Source organism: Xenopus tropicalis, chromosome 2 (genome assembly GCF_000004195.4).
Source record: "Xenopus tropicalis strain Nigerian chromosome 2, UCB_Xtro_10.0, whole genome shotgun sequence".
NCBI lineage: Eukaryota > Metazoa > Chordata > Amphibia > Anura > Pipidae > Xenopus > Xenopus tropicalis.
This window is the reverse complement of record NC_030678.2, coordinates 59163189-59186980: the sequence shown is the minus strand read 5'-3', so window position 1 is coordinate 59186980 and position 23792 is coordinate 59163189. Positions and strand designations below refer to the sequence as shown.

Here is a 23792-nt window from a genome sequence, read left to right as displayed (position 1 = left end):
CTAGATTTTTCAATAATGTGCCTTTATAATCCGAACTGCAGATCTACTGTATGTTTGCCCTTTCTACTCTTGCCTGAAATTTGTTTCATTCATCTTATTTACCAATTTTAGATTTTGTATAAAAGAAAATCATTGCTGGAAACAACATACACCACCTGTTATTCACAATATGAATGCTTTTAAACAGTAACTCTAAAATTAACAGCAATCGCATAGATGATTTCATATTAAAACAGCCCACACAATTTAAAATGCCAAACATAACAAAGACCAGGATAAACAACAACTAAATACAATTTAGCATTTAGTGTCACATTTAATAGAATTGGAATTATTTGGGAGATTGCATTCCCATAATTTGGAACTTTCTGCATAACAGGTTTCCGGATAACAGATCCCATACCTGTAGTATACATTTACTGTATATAAACCTGTCACTCTGCACGTACTAGATGCCCCCTCACTTTTTTCTGCATTAATCTTTGTCTGCCTGACCTTGCTTGAACTCTGCCAGTTCTGCTATGCTGTTGTTCTTTGGACTTTGTGTACATTAGCCCCTGCAGTTCCTTTGAACTTTTTCCCTGCCTTGCCTTTGTGTACTAGTGCCTACCATTAGTTGACCATTCCTGTGCCTGTTCCTGGCTAACCCCCTCCTTGGTCACTACACCAAACCTGGCATGCTTTGGCCACTGGTCCTGTCACAGGGGTATATTGCCTATTTACAAAATATATTAATTGTTATATAATCTTGCACATAGGGTTAAGAGGTAATTTTAGTGGGCACCTGACTCTGTCCTGCAAATATTCAAAGAGGGAAGAAGCATTGGGAAAATATACAGCATACTGGTTATTGGTTGTTTGTGTGAGTAATGGGCAATGAGCAAATGTATTTTGTAAGGCTTGCCCTGTGGCAGGGGGTAAGGACAGGGTTACTTTGCTTTTGTAGATGCTGCACTTTGCACCCCCTGCCAGTATTTTTTTATCCAGAGTGAGGCGCAGAGCACAGCCACACCCAGACAGTGTTATCCAAATGAGCACTATGGGGCCCCTAAAGAGTTGTGTCTCCCTATCTTCATACTGAAATGCCTTCTTTCAGCAGCATTGCATACATTAGAATATGAAAATGTGTGGCACACACCAATCTTCTACATCATTAATAATATGTAAGCCTGGAGCACTAGGGGACACAAGGCGCTAGAAAACCCTGTGTTTACTGCCTGCATTTGGCAGGTGCTAAATACAGCTCCCTTGTGCCTGTCAATGTGGAGCTCTATGCCTTTACCTAGATCATGCTAACAAATGGAGCAGTCACAGCAAAACAAATAATAAGCAGTGGAGCAAATAGTAAGAGTAAAGGCGCAATGGGGTGCACCTCCTAAGTACTTCAGCACTATAACTGTATGACATACAGTGTAAAAGGACTAATACAAATGTAGAGTAATAATTGCCTGTGATATATGAGCTCAATACATGGTAAATAAATCACCAGTCTGATGTTATAAGAATATAATATATGGACAAGATATTTAATATCAACATTTGCACAGCACACCTCTTTAATCTTGATGTACCACATCTTTACTGATATCAAAACTTGGCACTGTAAAAATCTACAGAGTCGGCGCAGTGGCAGTGGCAGTGAATATGTATTCACTTTATAGATGGCAGATAAATAGATAGATAATAATAGATATAGATAGATAGATAGCTAGATAGGCAGATAGATTTGATATTGTAAAGAGGCACCTGAATACAATGGCACTTGAGGTATACTTGACAATTAATATACTTAACAGGTTTAATGAACATTTTAACCTTGTTTTTGCAGATTATAGATTGGTTAAGCAAAAGTATCTTAAATATTTCTGCATACAAATATAGCTAATAAAATTATATAATTAGTTGTTAATCTTAACACTGATAAATCCTGTTAAAAATTGTCTTTAAAAATACAAAGTGAAAGTTCTGTAGGAAGTATGAAGGTTTTATAATAATGTGAAATTTCACCTGCAGTTTTCAGAACCTATATAGTGATTAGGGGCTTTTTCACTATGTTGCTTAGCTGTATACTACTCAGACAAGAAAAGTTTGTGCATTTTTTAAAGACTTATTGGATCAGTGTCTCTTGCATTCCAAAGAGGGCATAGCAGATTTAGTAGACTTATCTTGTCCTTCTATATTACTACAAAGCATGGTAAAGAATTTGCTTTGTAGAAGAAGTGTTCCAAGGCTAGTGACACTCAATCATCATTTCTGCAATAATTAATTACAGTTGCACAAGCACCCAGAATGTGACCAAAAGCTCTTTTAAATCATTAAAATTATCAAATATGATGAAAAGTTCCATAGTCAATTTATTGAGGAAGGTGTTACTGAGCTATAACCTTATTAGTCTATATAGCTATCTCTGGATTTCCAAGTTATGTCAGAATGTCAAAGGCATCTGTTTAATAACAATTCCCTTAACATTACGGGCTATTTGAGGAGAAAGCATAAATATATGGTGTTCATGACCCCCTTTGATTCTGGAAGGTTCTCCTGGCTTCTTTCCCCACTGAAACATTCCATGATCCATGCACTTTATTAGTTTAGAAACAGATAGAAAGGGTACCGCCACTGCAATCATAATTTAAGCAGTGCAGTGTATCTAAAAAATGTGTAAAAGTTTCAAATCATATCATAAGGTATATCAAAACCATCTTCATCAATAGTAATGTACTCTACACTACAGTTATCCAAGAAGGGCCCAGTCAGAAATGTCCATTTTCTAGAGTGTACAGTATGATCTACTGTCACAGTTATTGACTGTACCAGTAATCTTCAATTAATGAATAAGGACTGTATATGCAATATAGCATATTCACGTTCATATCATCATCATCCAGTAAAGACTGCATATATAATAAAACTTGAAGTATTATTTACATAAAAATGACAAATCCTCTAACATCCAATTATATTGACTGGAAGTCTACAGAAGGCTTTGTTTGGCAATTAAACTGGGTTTATATGCAATCAAAACTTGCCTCCTAACCAGAAATTCCAAAATAAGCACCTGCTTTGAGGCCACTGGGAGGTATGCAGGTATTTGAGAAGAGATTATTTCCTCCCATACTGTTGAAGTTTTCTTCCCCAGTGTTACAGATTTCCACTAGTACTTTAAAAGCATTACATTGTCTATTCCTTGTGTTTTCTATAATATCTAGGGGCATAATGCTGCATCTATCTAACAGTGCCAACCACTTTTGTAAATGACATTACAAACTTGTTGTTAATATACTGTTATTAATTGCTAAGCTGATTCCCCAAGCCGGTGCCCAGGGTAATTTTCAGTGAGCACCACAGAGTAATCCTCTTCCTCTACTTCTTCAGTAGACTTAAAAAATATGTCTTATTTGTTTTTTAAAGATTGATTTTCCACTGTACTGTGCATGTGTCCCTGCATGAAGAAAGAATAACAATGGCCTAGGGTTTTAGCTAAGCTATTAAAATCACTTGGGGTTCGTAACATTTAGCACCCCCCAGTAATTTAGACTTTCCTTCTTCTTTAATCACAATAAATGTTAAATTATTTCAGCCAGATTGCTTATTTGTATCAAAATAAGTCTTAGTAAACAAGTATACAAGTACAAGTGACATAGTTGGATGTATGAAGGGGCAAAAACTATTTTTTTTCATTAACTTTCATTGATATATCGAAGATGGCAAGCCTGGACTGTTGGTGTCTTAGGCAGAATGAAAGTAAGGATTAAAGCATTCTATATTACATTTTCTTGTAGCATGTTTTACTTATCTGCAAATTAATTACAGCTAGGTTAGTAATTCCATTCAATAGAAGCCTAAGGGAATGTCGTGCAACTCTTAGGCATCTTCACTAAAGAACAATGATGAGATTAAAACTACATGTAAAATAATAAAAAGAAATGAGACTTTGTTGAACTTTGGTAAAATTAATTGAAATTCTGTTACTTAATGGCATTCCACCATATGACTAGATTATTGCTTAACCTATTCTCTTCCAACATCCATTTGATTACACACACATATTTTACAGTATATTTTATAAATGCAGAACGATTACTTGACATAATCTATGGCATGGATTGAAAATGTTTGGCTTCCCTGGAACAATATGGAAGTTTGTCACTGACAACTATAACACTTTGAGGTGGCTTATATGTCCCAGTCTCTTGATGATTAATATATTGATTCTGTCTGGATGAATTAATTAAGTTAGTGTTAACCATAACAAAAATACTCCAATCATTAAAAATTACTTAAGGAATCTTGGTGCAGTCTATAATGTTGCATAACATTTATGTTGAAACCAATGTTGTTTAGCATAGAAAGCTTCAACAGCATGCAAAGTCTGGACTGCATTAGTGCATTTATTTAAGGAGAAGTTGCCAGATTTTAGTTCTCTAAAGACTTAAGAGTATGCAAAATATACTTGATACAGTACCTACAAATACTAACTTCCTAATCTGTGAATTATGCAAGAGTTTTGGCACAGGAAATATGCATATTATTCAGAAACAGCAAAAAAGTCAACAAAATATTTGTTTTGTGATTACTGTTACTATTGATTAAACAGTGTGTGTTGTTAACAAGTATTTTCATTGTTAAATAGTTAGAATGCCATACTGGCGTTCCTAAAGATCCTTCTTAATTTAATGATGTGAATACTTTCAGGTAGAAAAGTTCTAACTTTTGATTGTGATGTCTGTTTGCCCAGGGAAACATTGATACTGAAATCCCACTGCATTTATACCACTTCTTTTATTTCTTTTTCATTTGGTTTGCAAAAAACACATTGTTTAGTTTCCCATTACAGTGGCTTTTGATAAAATAGGCATAAAATATGAAAACATATAAATTGGCAATGCATCCAAAAATACATATTTTGTGGTTGAAAATGCATACATGTAACTGATTAAAAAAAAAAGTGAAATAGTAACTTACAATCATAAAAATCTATCTGCACCATTCAGAATAGTTCCCTTTGTCTTTGTCTGTACTTTCAAGTTTAATTTGTAGAAACACAACTTTTGGGCCATATTCATGCTGTGCTTGCTTTGCTGTGCTTTTATACGAAATAAGGTCTAAGATCATTCATGGCAACAAATAACTGTTCACCCCAAATTGTGTTAATTATCATCCAGTGTAGCTTGGTACAGTATATTCTGCTATGGGCTCAATTATATGGATCAGCTCCAACTTTGTGGAACCTATTAGGGAGCCTATTAGTTAGTAGTTACAGAAGAATCATCAGACAGCAAGGTTCTTTTCTCTCAAGGTTCAGTTCTAAACTACAGGGAGAGCATTCATACCAAACATCTTGTGCTCCTAGGTATGTCTCTCTTGGGGATAACAGATCTCCACATCACAAGAACTCACAGATTGCTGAGCAGCATTAAACAATGCCAATGCCTAAAGGTCACATCATCACATCTGCCAGGGACTATTCTCTGCTAATTTCCTTGCCTAAAAAGTTGCAAAGCCAAATGTGTAGAAATGTTAGCTTTCACTTCCCACTTACAAAAACTGGATTCAACCCAAGAACAAGTAAACATTTATTATCTGAAAATCTGGCTATATGTATTTCAGGTGAAAATGTGCATAACACTTGCATAGTGCCAGTTATCTAGAAAGTTACTGATTCCATTGATTTTTACCCACTACATAGGAAAACTCACCCATATGTAAGAAATAGCTCAAAGTTTATCTAATAGCAGTTACCCATAACAACCAATCATATATTTGCTTGTAAACAGGTGATTAGTGTCTGCTGATTGGTTACTATAGGTGCAGTAACAACCTTTGACTCAATAAATCTCCCGGTGGCATTTGGAAGTAATTTTTTTACAGAGAAAGCCTTTTTTCAGAAAAAAAAACTCTAAAACAGCTTAATAAACAGACCCCAATAACATTGTGTGCCACGGATAGCCTAATGGGCTAATTAATTATCAATTTTCAAGTTAGTTAATTCAGGTTTGTTTTCCTAAATCCAATAAACTTGCATATCGAATGCTCGCTTATTCATTAATAAGGAAACTTGTTTGAATAAAAAAACTCAAATGCATACTCAAAGTCCCATTGACTTCTATAGAAACTTGCAAGCTTTTACATGGCAAGATTTTAAATATGCTTTATTGGGGTTTTTGCACTTAATAAATACCAGACATTTGAGTTTTTGAGACATAATTCAAATTTGAGTATTTTTAGAGCCCCCAACATTTTTAAATTCGAACGGTGATAAATCTCTACCTAAGCTGTGAGTTCTGTAAAAATGTTGTGTTAGTGCAAAAATGATGTAGTCTTTCAATTGCATCACAATTTAAAAAGACCTGAATTGAAAGACTGGTAATAAAAAGTAACCATAATAAAACAATTGTTGCTTTACAATGCAATTGTTTAAGGCTGCTGGGATTTCAATTCAAAAGCTATAAAAATAAAAGGTTACTAATTATTCTATAACATACTATCAGTTAATTTAAAAATGGGGTACCCCTTTAAGACAAAAAGACACTAGTGACCATAGCAGTCACAAAACAACCATTAATGTGGAAATATGTTTTATTTTCTTGACAGGTCAGAAAATATCACTGAAACTGGCTTGGACAACCTGCACAAATTAAAAGATAGTGGGGACTGGCCACTTTTAAGTCTGAGTAAGTTGATGGTTTCCTCATGGCTTTAAAGAATTATATAGCTTTAATGTGCCACTGTACCGTATATACAGTATATTGATAAGCAAATTTTGCAAAATCTACCAAAAAAAACACAAGAAAAACTCCCATTTACTTCAATGCATTTGGAGTAAGAAAGAAAAAATTGCGTGCGTTAAAAAAGGTTGCGGGGTAGCCGCGAAAAACCACCTTCCGTACACAATGTATTTCGCTAATTTTTTAGCAGTTTTACAAATTCTTCTGTGAAGCGGAACAGGACTCATTCTCTCATCAATACATATATAGAATCTTATAAAGACAACCCCTAATTATTGTACTATTGCTCTGAATATTATACTTTTTAAACGTGCTGGCTCAAATTAAAGTTTTAGTCTTACTGGTTAGAACTTTCCAAGCCTCCATTATCCTTAGGTTACCTGGTTATAAATTCCCTTAGTACCCTCCAAAACCCCTTACAAGAATCATGTGATGGGAAATTATAACACAAACATGGAATGGAATACTTAGAATACACCTTTAGTAAATACAATTCACTAAGTTCTTAAAGTGATACTGACATGAAAAATGACTTTTCAAATTATGAATCTACATAAAAAGTTACCTATAGGTCATGTTGATCTTTTTTCACTGTTAGGGCTGGTGTTGTAAGTAATTGTTGCTTGAAGTCCCTAAACCTGACTGTTTTGTCAACCTGACTGTCCCTTCTCAGCCTGTCAGTTAAAGATTCTAATGCTAAAGGCCTACTGCTGAACAAATATGGCTGCCCCCTCATAGAAGAACATGGGGGATCAGATAAGGAATGGAAAAGCATCAGGAAATACTTTTATGGCAAAATTATAAAGCTCATGCAAAGACAATGCTATGATAGATGTAAAAAAGGTTTTATTTCTGGTCTCAGTATCTCTTTAAGATGAAAAGCGTTATAATAAAACTAAGCCAGCGTAGGCTTAGTACCACACAAGTAAATGAAGGAGTATAGTGGCCCTTTTAATGTGTTCTGTCTGAATGGTTTAATGTAAATGCATACTTATTTATAACTGTAAATAAAATATTAATTTCTTTTGTTTTGTTTGAAAAGAAGAATAATGAAGCTTCCTAAAATTCATAGCAATCTATTAGAAAAGTTGCTTCCTGATCTTTCAGTTGAAATATTCCTGCCAGCACATATATCTGAAGTAGCTTTTATGTTCTGAATAATGCTGAATAATATCTTAGAACAATAATATTTTATAATTAATTTTTAGATAAAAAAAACACTTTTTTCTTTTTTAAATGAACATGTATATATCATATTTATTGGCACAGCATACAAGAATGATATAACCTTTTTGCCACTAATCCTGTACCTGTGTGAGACTCAGCAGATGACAGATGGACTAATACATTTATTAACCTGTCTGTTATTTGAGTCAGGAGTAGCTAAAAGTAATGTACAGTAGGTCCAGCACGAAAAACACTCTTTTTTTATACAGGTATGTTTTTAAAATATATGTTCAAAGTGAGCATCTCTGATTTGGGTATATTCAAAATGTTTATGTATTCATAAAAATAAATTAAAGGCCCAGTTACACAAAGAACAATACCCTAAAGGTACTCACACATTCAGTTACTTTTTGTAGTAACAGACTGGGTGGGACTTTGCTGAGTCAACACATTAAAGATGGCTCAACGGAGCAGAGCTGTTGTCAGAAGTATCCACTAGTAGTGATAAGTGAATATGTCTCGTTTCGCTTTAGGGTAAAATTAGCGCAACGTCTGAAATATTTATGAAACAGGGATGAATTCATGAAATGCAACTTTTTTGACGCTCACAACTTTTATTGACTCAACCGTGTCATATTTGGAAGAGACAGCTGCTTTTTTTATGCAAGTGAAAACTTTCGGCGGCTAAATTTTGCTCATCACTTTGCGGAATTTCGCTGCGAATCAATGTCTGGCGAAAAAATTTGCTCATCCCTGTCCAGTAGCAATGCATATGAATAATTCATTTTTTGCATGTTTGTTTTGGTATTACTGGTCCTTTTAGTGAATACATTCTAATATAAAGTTATATCATTTGTGAATAAAAGGGAATTAAGTAAGTAAATAAAGTGTAGAGATAAAATATTAACTCTATACAAATAGCTTTATTTTTTTTAATAACTGAAAACGAGTCATTATATTATATGGGATAATATACTTCCATTGTGAAGTATATGCATATTTTAAGTCACCACAGAGTTCCTTTAGTCCAAATTAGCAAGGGAGCATTAAAGGTTGAAAGTTTTTTTGTGACTTATTAGTGACTTTTCATTTTCTTGAGGTGGTTTAGCACTTATTAGATTATTTTGGTGCTAGCCGAAATAGTGTAAATGTGTAACTGTGTGAGGCACACAGTACTAGAAATGTGGCCAATCACATAATGGAGCTCAAAGCAATCACTGGCATTTATGATAGCAATACATTTCTTAGAAACATAAGTAACTGGCTGGACTTTGAAATAGATGTGCTTATCTATATAAACAGATGACAGATCTTTTTATACAAATCTGAATGTTAAACATATCAATGCCAGTTGAGTACATACAATAGAACTGTTTATGTGAAGGCAAATAGTGGACATTCAATGAAATATGCCTTTCTCCTTATCCAAGCATCACTTATTAGGTTATATTGTATTTCTGTGACACTGTCACTATTCACATAGACAGGGTATATTAGACAGTGTGAGGTCATATACAAATATTATTGGCATACAGGCTCCTCTGAAACTATCTGTGATCTTTTTTAATTTGTAAACATTGTGCAGTTTGGGCTCATCTCCACTATTTATCGTTGGCAAACAATGCTGAAAGTCTGTCCACCTTCTACAGTCCAAAAGCAACTGCTGTGCATGGCATGAGCACTACAGTTTAGACAAGTTTGACTTGCTGATTTGCCACTGTTTTGTATAGAGAGCCTTCTGACCTCTGTACTTTAGTAAACCCTACATACAGACTCTCCCTACACCAATAAAACCAACATACTTCATTTAATAAATTGAGTGTTTCATGCAGAGATGCAAACTACTGTTGCGTAGGAAGCAGCAGTGATCAAGCCCCATGTAACAGAATACTTGCTTACTAACTGGATTAGTGCCCTCCTCCAATAATGAAATGAAAAAATATTTGCCATTGAACACTGAGGCGTTGAATGAGCCCCATTCAGCTTTCTCGCTACTCCTGCCTATAAACATGGCAGTGTTTTGTAAAGCATCAACAGATATATATGAAAGGGCTGTTTGGGGTCCTGTTAACACCTTTAGTTACTGTTCCTTTCTGCATATAGAATGGCAGAGGTTACAGGGTCCCTGATAACAGACTTAAATGAGCACAAGTTGTTGCATTATTAGAACACATTGGTCTGTCTGAAAAAAATAGATTGCCTTTCCATTTGGTCTTTTAATATGTATACTTGCATGTTTAGTCCTTTTCAATATATTACAAATTGTGTTACAGTGTAAGATGTATTTATCAGACTTTGGCAACAGAAGTTGAATGTATGTTTAAAGTTTGTTAAAGGGGACCTATCACCCTAAGAAATAATTCCAAATTATTTTGTATTGTGTTTGTCAAGCAAAAAAACTTTACTTGATGAGCGAATATGTCCCCTTTCGCTTCGCCGTAAAATTTGTGAAATGGCAAGAAGATTCGTGAAATGGCAAAAAAGCCACAAAACACATTTGTTGCACAACCTTTTTGTTACCTCTATGTGCCTTTTTTTCGCCCACATCTTTTTTTTTTTTTACGCCCGTGTCTTTTTTTGATGCGACCGCAACTTTTTTCATGTGTGACAAATTTTTTCCGTGGCAAATTTTCTCAGAAGTTTCACAAAACAATTCGCCAATGGCGAAATGCAGACATTTTCGCTGCAAATCCATGCCTGGCGAAAAAATTAGCTCATCACTAGTATGGATGTGTCAATAAAAAATTAATTTGAGTTTTATGTTTAATTTGAGAAGGACTTTTGTTACACGACTTTTTATATCTGGGTGACTGGTCCCATTTAATTTTCTTTTATTCAAATGCTTTTTTGTTACACTTTTTTTGTAACGCTTGGTAGACAAAGTTTTTTGTACATGCAGCTCTGGGGAATTTTTCAGTTATGCTTTTATAAACTGGGGTTTAGCTTATAATTGTTAGTTCATCTGTGCAGTCTGTTGTTGTAGGCTCTACTGGTATCAAGTGGCTTAACCGCATTCTGCTCTGCATATGTGTGCAGGCAAAGGGGGCATCTAAAGCTATACCCATATTTTTATTTCTCTCTATAGAGTATGCAGTTAAAAGTGTTTAATGCCTGCTTGTGAAGAACTGACAGTTTCATACAGATTTGGTTATATTTGGGAAGGGAGAAAAAAGAATCATGGCACACAGGCAGATGGACAAGGGGGTATTTGCTAGAATACCAAGAGGAATGAATTCGATTTTGATGTTTCTTTTATTACCATTAGACTTCTATTTTTTCCATATATATATTAACATGTTGAGGTATACATCTATCTCATTTGGGTCCATTGGTATCCCGTTTTACATTCATATGAGTGCATTGTTTCATGCCCTTCTTTATACATGAGCGCTGTTCCTTAAAATTATTCACTGAGTTTTGTTTTCTCCTCCCTTTCCTATTATCAAGGTGTTTTGTCTTTTAAATGCTGTTGTATGTACATTTAAGCCTTTGATTAAGTGTCAAATAGACACAACACGCGTCAGGCTTTATGAGATGAGTGTATAATTTTTTTTTTCTTTTTACTTTTAAATGGTCTGTATTTTGGATGTTCAGAGTGCCACCTTTCTTTTCTTTTTTTGTGCTAAAGGGGGTATTAGCTCCCAGGCCACTCTGGCTAATTCAAAGAATAGTAACATAACCCTGCACATTAAATTATTAGCTCACAGATACTGATGCATTCTTTTTAGTGCTACTGTTTACTTTATGTTCCTACCCTATTGGCAGCCAGTGCTTGCAACTACCATTAAGTCCATGACCAAAGCTAGTTCAAGCTTTGTTCAAAAATTCAAAGAATTCTATCACCAGTTTAATTCAAGTTGGAAACTTTCTTTTTTTTTACCTTAGATAGAAGACAAAAATGGCAGGCGATTGCTTATAATACTGAGTAGCAGACAACAGAATGTTTTATTCCCGAAAACAACATTTTTAAAGTTAATGATAACTTTTAGCCCAGAGTGAAATCTGCGCCATATAGTATTTTTATTGCCTTCCAGAGTTTAGCTTCCAGAGTTTAGCTTCAGTTTAAGTTATATGTCTCCTTTAAATCAGCTCAACAAGCTCTGCAATTAGGCTGATATCAGACATGGCGTATTCTTGGCAAGCCGAAAAACGCTTGCTGAGAATACGCACCGCTACTGTAAGTGCGCCCTACCTGTGCCTGCACCCAAATGAATGAGATATGCTCGGGTGCAGGCATTTGTAGAATGCAAAGTCTCACGTTTTTATGCTTATTTCGGTACTTGTGCACCTGAGCGTATCTCATTCATTACGGTGCAGGCTGATGGCAGACGTGGTGTAGGGCGGATATTTTCAGCAAACGGAAAAACGCTTGACGAAAATATGCCCCACTACTGTAAAAATCGCCTACCTTGTGCCTGCACCCGAATGAATGAAATACGTTCGGGTGCAGGCACATGTAGCCGAAATACGCATAAAAACACGGAAAATATCTGCCCTATGCCATGTCTGCCATCAGCCTTAACTTGTTGGACTTTAAATTATGCTTAGACTAACTACAGTTGTATCTAGTTGAAAAAATACAAATCTGCATGACAATTAATGTCATTCCTGCATATGGGTCTTGTGCTTTAGAAAATACAAAAAGTCCAAACCGCTAAAATGTAACACCCAACACCATTAAAATCCAAATATTAGCATTTGCATGGCCACATTCATTTTACTTTTAATCCATTTATAGGACTTGAAACTTTCATGTGGGATGCTCAGATAAGTAAAATCTAGTAAAAGATTAAAATCTCATCCATGGCTTTAATGAAACTGTTCCCACCCAAAAGTTGAATAGTTATCATTCAGTTTGATGGTCCTACGTTTTTCATGGAGCTTACTACAAATAAATGACTATTACTGTTACCTGGCCAAGCACACTGCATTGCAACGTCCCAGCAATAGAAGGATTCATTGACCAGTTTTTTTTGTAACAGCAGGCTTCTCATTAATAACTTAAAGTACATATTTTTTGTGAACCACAGTCCTGGCCCAAATCACAATGCACTTCAATGCAGATCTGCAAAGCAATGCAGCAAGATGACTTGTTTGCAAGTGATTAATGAGGAAGCCCACTGGTAGTGATCACTTACAGCTGCAGTGAACCAAGTACAAGCTGCACAGTGCTGCTGAGAAAAATCACAGCAGAAAATTAAACTTGGTTGGAGAAAATAGGTGGACAGAATAAGAATAATATTATAGTGGTTTGAATTCATCAGAAAAAGATGCCCGTTAATGTGAAACCCGTCTATATGAAGCCATTGCCATCTGTTCTGATTTCTGTAATATAATGAAAAAAATTCTGGTTCAACAAGAAACGACTGGCCAGGTCTCAGTACATGAAGTAGCATTTTGTATTTGTGTGGTTTTCAGAAAACATAAATATGACCTATTTTCAGTTAAATGCATAATCCATATTTAGCCGTCTTACATAAACCTCATTTGTGAATTTATAGTGACTTCTTATAGTGATTTCTAGCAGGCAAATGTAGCTCTTTTTCTTCTTGTCAAATTTCCTTAAAGGATAACATTACCTTAAAAGTACAGCAAGCATATTACACTGTTGTTTTTTATTTTATTTCTGTATCTTGGAAACTAATATTGAATTTTAAACCCTTATTTGTAATATATGTTAAAATGCAAATTATATCATCAATCGTAATCGGTAATATTATGGGACAGATTTGTTAGAGCTGACCACAGTAAAATTCCACCACTCTCTATTCATTTCTATGGTATTTTAAAGGTGTATTTATCAATAGGTGAAAGAGTTTAACATTTATCTGAAGTCCCATAAAAGTGAAAAGAAAGCAGTAAAATTTACTGTGATTACCTATAATTTCACACTTTGATAAATTTGCCCTTTTGCATTATAAAAGGCAATTGCTGATGTGCCATTTACTTAATAAGAAATTGTTCGAGGAACCCATTTTGAAGGCAGCAGCAGTAAACTAGTGAACTAAACCAAACTGACATTTTTTTTCTATTTAGACAACTATAGAATCAGTTCTGGTCATTAAAAATACTGTACTCTGACTATATCAAAGCAAAGTACATATGTTTATCCAAGTGGACTAGAGCTTCTTAAATCCTATGTTTGTGCCCCTTGAATCTCTGACTGGAGCACAAATGAACAGTGATTAGTACTCCATGCTCACCCTGCCCCAAAAGAAGAAGGGGGGTGTTTTATAGTGTCAAAACACAATGTATTACATGGTTGGTAGTAAGGATAAAGACAAAGCTATACTGCCTGGTCTGGTATTTAGTGATACAGATGTTAACTTTGTCAAGAAACATGTTAGTATTACTTAGGTTTTCAGAAACAGAATAGGAAACTGAACTATTTTGATATCAGAATAGGTTCCTAACAAATGAACATGGTTAGGAAAATCAGGCTAAAATACCCTTTTCTTTAGGATAATTAAAATAAGACTGGCAAATGTACTAGCACAGTGCTGTCCAACTTCTGTTGTATCGAGGGCCGGAATTTTTCCGACCTACGTGGTGGAGGGCCGATAATGGAAGCCAGTTTTGACCACTCCCCTTTTTGAAACCGCACCCACTTGAAACCACACCCAAGTTATCACATGACCATACCCATATTAATGGTTGTAGTACAGCAAAAACCTGCCATACTCTGCCTGCCCTACCCTGCCTGTGTGCCATACTCTGCCTGTCCTACCCTGCCTTTGTGTGTGCCATACTCTGCCTGCCCTACCCTGCCTGTGTGCCATACTTTCACTGTGTGTGCCATTCTTGGCTGGTTTGTGCCATACTTGGCCTGTGTGTGCCATACTCTGCTTGCCCTACTCTGCCTGTGTGTGCCATACTCTGCCTTCCCTACCCTGCCTGCGTGTGCCATACTTTCACTGTGTGTGCCATTCTTGGCTGGTTTGTGCCAAACTTGGCCTGTGTGTGCCATACTCTGCCTGCCCTACCCTGCCTGTGTTTGCCATACTCTGCCTTCCCTACCCTGCCTGTGTGTGCCATACTCTGCCTTCCCTACCCTGCCTGTGTTTGCCATACTCTGCCTTCCCTACCCTGCCTGTGTGTGCCATACTCTGCTTGCCCTATGCTGCCTGTGTGTATGGCACACACAGGCAGCCTACAGTGACACAATGCTGGCACTGCTCCTACAGTCTGCACAATAACTATATATTAAAAAACTTTTTAATTGCAGTACCACCTCAGTATATGTTCTTTTTGTAGTGTGCAGGGATTATTTGTGGGTTTCTACTGCTCCTGAGGTGTGAACAGGGGAACAATGGGGGTGATTACAGCCTGGGCCTGAGGTGTGAACACTGCAGGGGGTGAACAATGCAGAGATTAAAAGGTGTGAACAGTACAGGGGATTACATATTTAAACAATACAGCCTGATTACAGCCTGAATCTGAGGTGAGAACCATGCAGGGGGGGGGGGCAGTTAATCACAGTACTGATACCATTTAAAGCTTACACAAAGGTAAGCCATCAAAGCAGCCAGACAGGTGGGGGGCCACACAGAGGGGGGTCGCGGGCCGTATGCGGCCCGCGGGCCGCCAGTTGGACAGCACTGTACTAGCACATGAAAGAGTCTATGTTAGGCTAATGCCACACGTAGTGAATGGCACATATTTTCGGCAAGCCAAAAAAACTATCTGTGCCTGCACTCCAATGAACTGAATATGTTCTGGTGCAGGCACATGTAGCCGATATCCGCCTAAAAATGTGAGAAAATCCAAAGTCTCGAATTTTTAGGCAGATATTGCTACTTGCACGAAAAAATTATTATATATCCACAGCACACAATTTGAGGGCTAATTTAAACATAGAAATGAGTTTAAAAATACAGGTGCCTGTCTGGAAAAAGCAATACAGGTTCCCCCACACAAACTGCTCACCGCTCAAATCTTTTGGTCCATGTGCAACCTGCCCCGGACCCTGCGCTCAGGTGAAAAAACTCACGGCCAGGGGTAACTCACTTCCAAATAAGAAAGCATTATGCTTACCAGATAGTCCTGTTGACCCGGGTGCTCCTGCCCCGAGTCCGTAGCCAGGGGACAAATCTCGTCACAAAAGTTCACACATTGGCAGTGCACTCCAGGTCAGCATAAAAAAAAAGCCGCAACAGGTGATATTAAAATCGATCAACCTTTATTTGCACATCTAAAAAACACAGCTTGAGGTCTTACGCATTTCGTGACAGCGCACTTCCTCAGAGAAAAGGATGTGAGAAAATCCAAAGTCTCGCATTTTTAGGCAGATATTGCTACTTGTGCTTGCACCCGAGCGTATTCAATTCATTTGGGTGTAGGTAAAGGTAGGAGCGTATGGAGCGTATTTTCGGCAAGCGTTTTTTTGGCTTGCCGAAAATATGCGCCATACTCTTTGTGTGGGATTAGACTTATTCACTCCACAGGAAGTTATCTAAGCATAAACAGCCAAGCTACATCTCAAGACCTTTTTATGTTTCTTATTCATAGAATTGCTGCACTGCATTACTAAAAAAGAAAAGAGGTAGAAGTTAAACTAGATTTATCTGGTAACTATTCACTATGACTAAAATAAAAATAGAAAGAATAAAAATAACTTAAATATTTCTAGAACAGCCTAGAAATGTGAGCTAATTACTTCTGAAAGTTCCTGGCAGTTTATAAATTAAGTACATTTTAATTTTCACTTGTCATCTTCATGTTTATCATCTACCTGTTGTCTCCAGTAATCTGAATTCTAAGAATGAAATAAATATTACATTATAGCATGGATCCTGTTATCACCTATTAGAATATAACCGATTAAAAGCAGATGTGAGAAAAGGTTAGGTGTGATTATCTTTTCAACAAAATTGTAATCAATTCTAATCAAAATTCTAATCAACAGGAATACTGTCATGTTAACATCAGTTAATAGAGCTGCTTCAGCAGAATCCTGCATTGAAAGCCATTTTGCAAAAACACAAACAGGCTTTTTTAAATTTAATTTTGAAATTTCCCATGGTGTTACATAGTTACATAGTTACATAGTTACATAGTTACATAGGGTTGAAAAAAGACCAGTGTCCATCAAGTTCAACCCATCCAAGTAAACCCAGCACACCCAACCCACACCTACCAATCTATACACTCACATACATAAACTATAAATACAACCACTAGTACTAACTGTAGATATTAGTATCACAATAGCCTTGGATATTCTGATTGATCAAGAACTCATCCAGGCCCCTCTTAAAGGCATTAACAGAATCTGCCATTACCACATCACTAGGAAGGGCATTCCATAACCTCACTGCCCTCACCGTGAAAAACCACCTACGCTGCTTCAAATGGAAGCTCCTTTCCTCTAATCTAAAGGGGTGACCTCTGGTGCGTTGATTGTTTTTATGGGAAAAAAGAACATCCCCCAACTGCCTATAATCCCCTCTAATGTACTTGTACAGAGTAATCATGTCCCCTCGCAAGCGCCTCTTTTCCAGAGAAAACAACCCCAACCTCGACAGTCTCACCTCATAGCTTAAATCTTCCATCCCCTTAACCAGTTTAGTTGCACGTCTTTGCACTCTCTCCAGCTCATTAATATCCTTCTTAAGGACTGGAGCCCAAAACTGCACTGCATACTCAAGGTGAGGCCTTACCAGGGACCTATAAAGGGGCAAAATTATGTTCTCATCCCTTGAGTCAATGCCCTTTTTTATACAAGACAGCACTTTATTTGCTTTAGTAGCCACAGAATGACACTGCCTGGCATTAGACAACTTGTTATCAACAAAAACCCCTTGATCCTTCTCCATTAAGGAAACCCCCAACACACTACCATTCAGTAGATAGTTAGCCATATTCTTCATTTCTCAGGATGCCAAAGCCATGTGACCTGTGCTCTGATAACCTCAGTCACACTTTACTGCTGAGCTGCAAGTTGGAATGATATCACTCCCCCACCAGCAGCCGATCAGCAGAACAATAAGAAGGCAGCAAGATAGCAGCTCCCAGTAGATATCAGAATAGCACTCAATAGTAAGAAATCCAGCTTGGACTCCTCTAATTACATGGGAGTAGGAGAAACAACAGGTTACCTGAAAGCAGTTCTAATGTGTAGCGCTGGCTCCTTCTGGAGCTCAGAATCAGGCACATTGCACTGAGATGGCTGCATACACACCAATATTAAAACTAAAAAAAATAATTTGGTGGTTCAAGCATAACATTTTAAATGGTAGAGTTGTAAACTCTGAGAGTAATTTAGATATAAAAAGTACAACATCAAAAACCTGACAGAATTCCTTTAAGGTTTACATTTTACAGTTCTACATTACCCTGCTTTGCTCTACTCTGTCTACATTATTATAATGAATATGTGTAACTAAGCCACATCCCACATTGTTTTGATATTGATCTCATTTTACATTAAAGAGATTCTGTCATAATTTTATGGTGTACTGTTTGCCATTGCAAATAAATCACTCACGATTTAAAATGTTATTCTTGAACCATCATTTTTTTCAAGTTATAATTTCTGTGTGTAAGCAGCAATCTCAATGCACTATGCCTGATTCTGAGCTTTCAGAATAAGCCACTACTACACAATAGAACAGCAAAACAGGGTTCTCCATTTTGGATGCTATTCTAATGTCTACCACTACGTGAGTACGTTTAACAATGTAAACAGTTTCTAACTCATTTTGATCTGTACAATGCTGCTTTTTCAGCCTTCAGAAAACCTGCTTTTTTGAAGGGTAAGGAGGGGTCTGGTATGTCGGAAATCATTGCTTTTCATTATATTTATTATATTTGAGGCTAAAGTTTCCACTGCTTCTTACTGTAAGAACTATACTTCCAAATAAAACTATACTCTCAAACAATGTAGGTCTCTATAAAAATATATTGCGTAAATAAGCTCATATGTAAAAATAGCAATTTTAACCTCTTCGGATCATATGATTCACGGTGCACACAAACAAACAAAATGCGATTATTGATAAGTCAACCTCCTAACTTGCTAGACTATCTTGAAGATAAAAAAAAAAATCAGCATTTCATCGTAATTCTCCAGACTACCCTTTTCACTTCTTTGGGCTCATGTAGGGAATCAGCCCAAAGCTTTGGGAACCTACATTCTAAGCATATTTGCTACTGCTTGCTGTGGGTGAAATACCATAAGTGTTTACATATATTTTCTTATAAGTAATGATTTAATATTAACTGTCCTAACACAAATTTTACTATGATCCAGGATATTTATTTTCCCTCTTATTACAATGCAGGCAATATACTTGAGAGCTGATGCTTGTAAACTATAATGGCACAGAGTCTAACTTATGGTATAGAAAATTCTGCAGTCATGTATTGCATTTTCTTGTCTGGTTATAAACAATAAGAAGATTAATAAACACATGCTCCATATAAACCTGCTTTACTCTGAGCTTTATTAATCTTCTGGCTTCTAAGCCTATAACCTGGCATGTGCTGTTTGTTCATTTATTTCCTTACATATTTATATTTGATGCATTTTGCATTGTTTTTCTTTTCTTAAACTGCATTTTTATGGTTACTGAATTAATCATTTAAGCCTACTAATTCCCAACAGATTATATTTATAGTGTTGGCTATACATACTGGACTGTTATTCTTCTGAGCATTTGGTTTTTAGGCACATCATTTACTCTAAATTTTTAAAAAAATGCTCTTTTTTATAATGCTGAATAAAACTACCAAAGATGCAGGGAGTGTATTTATTACAAATGTGCACTGAGGCCGGAAGTTGTCATTTAAACTTCTAAAGGAACACACACAAAGAAATTAGGGAATAATGTAACCCAGATGCGAATTAAAGAAAGGTTAAAGTAAACAGTGCCCAAACTGCAGTCTTCCAGCAGTTGCTAAACTCTCTACTGAAAGCTATTATGGATATTAGAAGTCAGTCCCATGAGTCCTGTAAAAATGCCACAGAAGTCCTCAAACTTAAGCAGAGTTCTTAAAATGTCATTGCATTGCCCCACAAGTGACAAATTAAAATACCATTTTCAATTATTATGCTTAAGCTATTTAAGGAAAGGCACATTCACATTTAAGATGCCACTCTACCAAATCCATACCATACCAATCTAAAGTGACTTTTTGCCACAACCATACCTTCAGGTAAAAGGGCACTTATTGTTACAGAAAAAATAAAACAGAAATAATGAATTGTGTATTTAAATGAGATTCCAACTTGTGTTAATGTATTAGGGAATTTTCTTGATAACTGGTTTAATTAAAATGCAGTAGAGGTATTTATGTTATCTTTACTCAATATACATGGCACTCACATAATATTTTAATCTGGAGGCTGGAAGCAGAATAGTGTATAATCAAAACCATTTATAAGGATATAATTTATAGGATATTCATGGCTCGTGTATTATATTAAAATAACATAGTTATGGATTTATATTGCAAGGTATTATGCTCATTAACACCTTTACACAATATTTTAGAAAAAAGTTTCTACTGTCAGGACAGATGATTGTCACAGTGAAAACAAGTCTGTTGGACACATATATCCTATTATATACTTCAAGGAATACATGTTTTGATGCATTGTAGCCTGAAGTGTGATACTCATGCTATCTCATGTTGCTCTGCAATGAATAACATGTCTGCTGGATTTTATACATGTATCAATATAAAATATGAAATAAATATAAATAAATAAATAAATACATTCTAGCAACATTTTTAAATCCCCAAATATGCAAGTCTTTTATATTCTCACTGAGGCTTCTTTTATAGAGAGTTAACTGTATGCTGTGTCTGGAAATATTTTTTTTTTCTGACAAGAATATTTGTGATTAACAGAAGAAGTGATGGTCACAGCACTGTAGCTGTAACATAATTTACTGCATAAAGGAAAGTGTACCCCCAGAATGAATACTTAACCAACAGTTTATATTATGTTAAGTGACCAATTAAAGAATCTTGCCAAATTGGAATAATTACATCAGTAAATATTGCCCTTTTACATGTTTCCCCTTGAGCCACCATTTTGTGATGGTCTGTGTGCTCCCTCAAAGATCACCTGACAGGAAGTTATGCAGGAAGAAGTGTGGGAGTAAACTCTGTCCATTCATTGGCTTATGTGACTAAACATGTGTGTGTGCCTTGGCTTGTTGTGCACTGTGAATCACATAATCCCAGAGGATGGCCCTTCATTTTTAAAATGGCAATTTTCTATTTAGGAGTAACCAATGGCAAAAAAAGTATATTTTTATGAAAATACTTATACTATACTATTTAGATAAAACAGGGGTTCACATATGAATTGTTTTATGCAATATATAGAGACCCAAATTGTTTGAGGGCATAGTTTTGTTTAGAAATCAACTGCAAAGTAACACAGGGGAATATATCTGGGTGCTAATAAATGGTGCCAAAAAGTTTTTCAACCAAAATCCTTATTTTATCTTGTATTGTCATGTCTTGAAAACAAGGCAGCCATGTTCACTAAATCTGTTACACTGCAAGCTGGATTGAAGTGTTTCATATGCAGCTCTTCTATTCTGTGCCTGCAGCTATCAGACAGGAAAACAACCAATCAACCACAAACAAGTTGCAACCACAACCATTTTTTTTCTTACATACTATGATTCAGTAACACAGACTGGGGGAGGATGAAAGACCTGATTACTAACCAACCCATATTCAAGTTAAATGCAGGCACACATCTTTTTATTCTCCCTTTTATAGAGTTGACGATGTATTCATTGTACCTAACTGGCTGTATCTTTAGATCTACCAAAGTCTGGCATATAGGCATTACTGTGTTTCATTTCTGTATACCTATTTAAATAAATAGATACAGATGTAATAGATTTTATTTGTGTGCACCCATGATTCAATTGACGTCATATGGGTATTCAAAATGGTAAAATAAGGTTGTATGCTTTTGTTGAGGAGTTCTACATAGGTGCAAGTTGTACACAGCAAATAACACTTCCATTAACCTTACTGCAGTCACAGGTCAGTCACAGGATACACTACCCAGGGCTATCCAAGGACAGGACTGAAGCTTGTGTGCTCTCACTCAATCTCGTTGCATGGTGTAATTATCATCATCTAGACAATGTACTTCCTATGTGTACATTAAATAATCTTCACACAATAGTCCATGGACTTGTAATAAAATAATTTATATATTCATAAGAACATATTCAATTTTAATATTTTTCCATTTGGAATTATTATTTAACCACTAAGAGCATTCTAGCATTATAATAAATAATTATTCTACCCTCTGTAAAGACAGGAAGCAAATGCAAGAAAATACTCCAGGCACTAGCACCATACACATCTGGGGTGTTAACAGCTACAGTTATCAACAAATAAGAGCAATGAGTTTGCAGTACAGAACATTCACAGAAGGGTCAAAGTGTCTTTGTTACAGTCTCTACATAGGCAGTATACAGTTAACATGTATGGGATTATGTAATAAAAGGCACTAAATTAGCATAGGTGTAGTAACCCATAGAAACCAATCAGCAGGTAGCTCTAAAAATCAGCCAAAAAACTACAAGTACTATAATGTTGGTTATGAAAGTGACAGCATAAGAGCAACAGACATATCATTAAATGTAGGTCAAAATAGGATATTGATGTGTTACAAAGGATCAAACACTTTGGTATATAAAAGTTCGCTATATTTTTTGTTGCACTTTCCTCACATGGAAGATACAGATTCTGACTAAATTCCCAGTTATAAACACAAAACTGTAATATGCTTTATGTAAAATGGTACGTTCAAAATTGACTTGAGAAAAACCTATAAAAACCTCAACACCTCTGCCTATCTTACCCTACTAGATTTGGACATAATTAAATCCTTATGGGAAGTTCAGTAGTAGATTTAACTTACACTTCTTAAACATTTTAAAATAGTCTAACTTACAAAAATGGAAATTTTTATAACAATATTCCAGTGTAAGTCTATATATTATTTGGTGTTTTGTCTACCCATGGAAGCTTTTCTTGGTAATAAAATATAAAAAAAAATATTTGCCCTAAAAGAGAAGTTATCCTATGGTCACATTTCCAATCAGACCTATTACTGATTTAAAAATATTTTAAAACACAATCATGTGTTTTGAAAATTTAAAAACAAATAATTATCTATAAATGTGTGGTTCTCTATCCATATGACCTTGCAAATAGTCAAAATCCCTTCATTCTAACAGAAATTTTGTTTATATTAAGTACACAAAGGAACCCCAAAATCAAACCGCTGTTATTGTTGAAGGCTCCCACAGCAAATGTAATACTTATGGGCTTATTTATCAATTTTCAATGAGTTTGTGGATTCAAGTTTGTTTTTGTAAATCAAATAAACTCACATATTGAACAGTTGCTTATTTATTAATAAGGAAAACTCGTTTATAGCTGTAAAAACTCAAAAAACTCAAAAAAATTGAGTCTGAGAATATGGTTTGACTTTGCCTATAACAACTCTCATTGACAAGCAAGCTTTTACATGGTGAATATTACATTCACGTTTTCATGTTTTTTGCACTTAATAAATATCAGACATTTGAGTTTTCAAACCATAACTTGAGTTTTTGTACAGTACAAAAAACATAAAAAATTTAATGTCAAAATTTGCTGTGTAAAAGCCTGCAAGTTTCTATGGAAGTCAATGGGAGTTGTCAAAGACAAAGTTAAGCCAAAAAAAAAAAAAAATCAAGTTCGACCGTTGATATATCACCCCCTTAATGTATTTTCCTCACAATTTCTCCCACACCATATGTGTGTATGTATGTATTTGCTCATTTTTAATTTGGAAGTGATATTTTCTTAATGAATGATACAATTACATCCTTTTAAAAATCAATATGGCTGCATGTTTTTTATTTC

The 23792-nt window shown here is 35.6% G+C and overlaps 1 protein-coding gene across 7 annotated transcripts in view; it reads left to right on the top strand.

The window, feature by feature from the left end:
• Nucleotides 1-23792, top strand: part of tbl1x (transducin beta like 1 X-linked) — a 142210-nt gene that overhangs the window by 35095 nt on the left and 83323 nt on the right. For 3 of the 7 annotated variants that reach the window (XM_031895696.1, XM_031895697.1, XM_031895695.1), the window contains exon 3: nt 6592-6671. The gene's annotated coding sequence lies outside the window, so the exon portion shown is untranslated. 7 annotated transcript variants of the gene reach the window in all.